The following is a 4104-nucleotide window of genomic DNA, read 5'->3' as shown; positions in this document are numbered from 1 at the left end:
ATCCGAAACATTTTTCATAGCATGTGAAAAACTGTTGGAATTCTGGACATTTTTTGACAAATCTGATTTTTTTTAAATCACGAACAGTTTTTTAAAATGCGAATATTTCAGAATTCCAAATATTTTTTACCAAACACAAAATGAATTGAATCCGTGCCAAAATATGAAACAGAAACATTTTTTAAACTTCTGAACAATTTTAGAAATGTGCAAACATTTTTTAAACTATACGAATTCTTGTTGTGCTATACTGGACCGGTCCAAATTCTTGTCTGTGACAGTAGCTGGTTATTCCGGCCGGGATTGTACTATTCCCGGTGTGCCAAACAAGTCTAGGGTCCAAAATAGACCAGGATTATATGTTCAGAGTGCCAATTTTTGGGATTCAAAGTTCAAGATTTGATTTAGCTTTCGTCTACAACTTTAAGGTTTATTTTAGACTTTTTCCGCTTCCGGGGGGCCGAAAAGGCTTTGCGACGTGCCTCGGACACGCCCATCCGGCTAAATCCCCACTTCACGACCAACTCTTTTTTTCTTTTTGCGTTCTCCACTGTGGCCTGTGGGCAAAGATATGCGGCTGCACACAAACACACAGAGAGATCAACGCAAAGGGTGTTTCCTTCTTACTCCAAATCCGATGATCCCCAACATGTAATCACAAAACAATCAAGATAATGCTTGGGGAATTTTTTTGAAATGGTCAGAGCATATACAACTGGACTTAATAAATTTGGGTCCTCAAACACCCGCGGATGCGCCCGGGCGCGTTCGCAGACTCTGACCGGTCACGGCTTAAATAATGTAATCCGCGTCCGCGTACCTCATATCCGGCACCCTGTATCCATACTAAACATGCAACGTGATAAACTACTCTACGTGATCAAACAACGGACAACGAAATCTGCATCAAACGGACAACCAAATGCACATAAATCCACTGTGCATCATCCAAAAGATCATCAGAGTTCATCGCCAGACAAGTTCTTAATTTAAACAACTTTAAAACGATAATAAACTGAGGAGGAGCGTCTTCATCACTTCCTCGCCGGGCCTTTGCCCTTCCGGTCGTCGGCATGGCTATAGGCGTCCGCGATTGGTGGAGGATCTTGGTCGTCGGAGCAGGAGGTGGAGTTTGTTGTCGTCGCCGTCATCGGACGAGGAGTCGGAGAGGACGATCAGCCCCTCCATCCGACGGACGGCGCTGTCCCGCTGCCTCTTCAACTTGACCACCGGAGCCGCCTCCACCGTTGCCTCTGTCACCTCGCGCTTCGGCTGCTCAATGGCAAGCCGAAGAGCCTTCACGTTCGTCTGCCATAGGCGGTGAGGTCTGTCTCCGTCGTCGTCAGCGACCGGCGGTAAACCCAAGCGAGGAGCCGCTCGTCCACGTCGAGCTGCTCCGGCAACCCGCGACGATGGTGCACGGACTGCTCCGCCGCGTCCCTCTCCCTTTGCCTGCTGCCTCTCGCGGGAAGCAGCGCACGCCTCCGATTCCGGAGTGCACGTGTGGGCCAGCGGAGCAGGCACTAGCACCCATCGCTACCCCACACGGAGCAGCGGTCGGCAGGGGAATGGGGTGGAGCGGGCTGCGCTGCCCTAGCAGAGCTATGCATGGCCCAGGAGGGGCCAGTTCCAGCATTCGCGCTACACCGACACGGGAGCGGCGACGATGCAGATCCGAAGCTGCCCCGGTGTCTGATACGTCTCCAATGTATTTATAAATTTTTATTGTTCCATGCTATTATATTATCTATTTTGGATGTTTAATAGGCATTTATATGCTATTTTATATTATTTTTGAGACTAACCTATTAATCTAGAGCCCAGTGCCCGTTTCTGTTTTTTTGCTTGTTTTAGAGTTTCGCAGAAAAGGAATACCAAATGGAGTCCAAACGGAATAAAACTTTTGCGATGATCTTTCTTGGACCAGAAGCAAACCAGGAGACTTGGAGATGAAGTCGGAGACGCAACGAGGCGGCCATGACGGTGGAGGGCGCGCCCAGGGGGGTAGGGCGTGCCCCTGCCTCGTGGGCCCCTTCGTGGGTCTCCTGACCTAGTTCCTTCGTCTATATATACTCTTATACCCTGAAAACATCCAGGGGAGCCACGAAACCATGTTCCACCGCCGCAACCTTCTGTACCCATGAGATCCCATGTAGGGGCCTTTCTCGGCGTCCTGTCAGAGGGGGATTCGATCACGGAGGGCTTCTACATCAACACCATTACCCTTCCGATGAAGCGTGAGTAGTTACCTCAGACCTACGGGTCCATAGCTAGTAGCTAGATGGCTTTTCTCTCTCTCTTTGATTCTTCATACCACGTTCTCCTCGATGTTCTTGGAGATCTACTCGATGTAACTCTTTTGCGGTGTGTTTGCCGAGATCCGGTGAATTGTGGATTTATGATCAGATTAACTATGAATATTATTTGAGTTTTCTCTGAATTCTTATATGCATGATTTGATATCTTTGCAAGTCTCTTCGAATTATCGGTTTAATTTCGCCTACTAGATTGGTTTTTCTTGCAATGGGAGAAGTGCTTAGCTTTATGTTCAATCTTGCGGTGTCCTTTCCTAGTGACAGTAGGGGCGGCAAGGCATGTATTGTATTGTTGCCGTCAAGGATAAAAATATGGGGTTTCTGTCATACTGCTTGAGTTAATTCCTCTACATCATGTCATCTTACTTAATGCGTTACTTCGTTCTTTATGAACTTAATACTCTAGATGCATGCTGGATAGCGGTCGATGTGTAGAGTAATAGTAGTAGATGCAGAATTGTTTCGGTCTACTTGACACGGACGTGATGCCTATGTTCATGATCATTGTCTTAAATATCGTCATAACTTTGCGCTCTTCTATCAATTGCTCGGCAGTAATTTGTTCACCCATCGTATTATTTGCTATCATGAGAGAAGCCACTAGTGAAACCTATGGCCCCCGGGTCTCTTTTCCATTATATTGAATCTCTTTTCCATCATATAAGTTCTCTTTTACATCATACTAGTTTCCGATCTACTATTTTCCAATCTTTTTTCCCGATCTATAAATCAAAAATACCAAAAATATTCACTTTACCGTTTATCTATCTCTATCAGATCTTACTTTTGCAAATAACCGTGAAGGGATTGACAACCCCTTTATCGCGTTGGGTGCAAGTTGTTGATTGTTTGTGCAGGTATATTCGGTGACTTGTATGTTGTCTCCTACTGGATTGATACCTTGGTTCTCAAACTGAGGGAAATACTTACTCTACTTTGCTGCATCACCCTTTCCTCTTCAAGGAAAAAACCAACGCAAGCTCAAGAGGTAGCAGTGTCCACCTTCGCAGGGGCGGAGCCAGGATTTAGGTATAGGGGGGGCCAAGCTAAGTAGACAAAAAAAATATCCAGCGCAAAAATAATTATATAGAACAAGTTTGAGAACTTGGACATTATCCTCATTCACAATTTCAATAGGTTGAGAACTCAAAGAACTGTCTAGAAAACATATTAATCTTTAACGGTGTTTGGCAACATTTCTCTCTTCGTAGCTACTGAATTGCAATCTCAGAATTAGCTATATAGTCTATGACTCTATGATCGACATAGGAGAATTTTCCATCGCAGATAGGAACTCGTACAAGATGGTTTTCATGATAATTTGTAGGGCAAGTATAGCATCTCAAATCTCGCAGCAAAGCAACTAAAATCTGATTTATACTATCAACACTTATACAAGATGAGAACTGAGAAAAATTAGTATAGAATGTGATGTGTTAACCTTGGCTAGTTCGTTGGCTGTGGCAGGAGAAGTAGGCTGCGTCGCCAACTCGCCGTACGAATCAGACCGTGAACAGCGAGCAGGGAGATCAGATCAGAGACAGCGGGCGGCAAAGGACAGCTAAGCCACACGACGGCGGCAGCGGCGCCTAATCTCACCCACGTACAGGCTAATCACGGTTCATGCTTCACGTACGGGAGAACGCAGCTTCAAGTTTGCCAATTAGGCCGCCGGTGGGCTTTTTAGATGGGCTTCTTTTTTCTCCTTCCAAGATGCACGAGATAGGGGGGCCAAGTATGCCCATACGTCTATCTCAAAAAAAAAAGTATGCCCATACGTGCGATTTTG

The sequence above is a fragment of the Triticum dicoccoides genome, chromosome 4A (genome assembly GCF_002162155.2).
Source record: "Triticum dicoccoides isolate Atlit2015 ecotype Zavitan chromosome 4A, WEW_v2.0, whole genome shotgun sequence".
NCBI classification, from domain to species: domain Eukaryota; kingdom Viridiplantae; phylum Streptophyta; class Magnoliopsida; order Poales; family Poaceae; genus Triticum; species Triticum dicoccoides.
The sequence above is the reverse complement of the archived record's forward strand: the minus strand, read 5'-3'. Positions refer to the sequence as shown.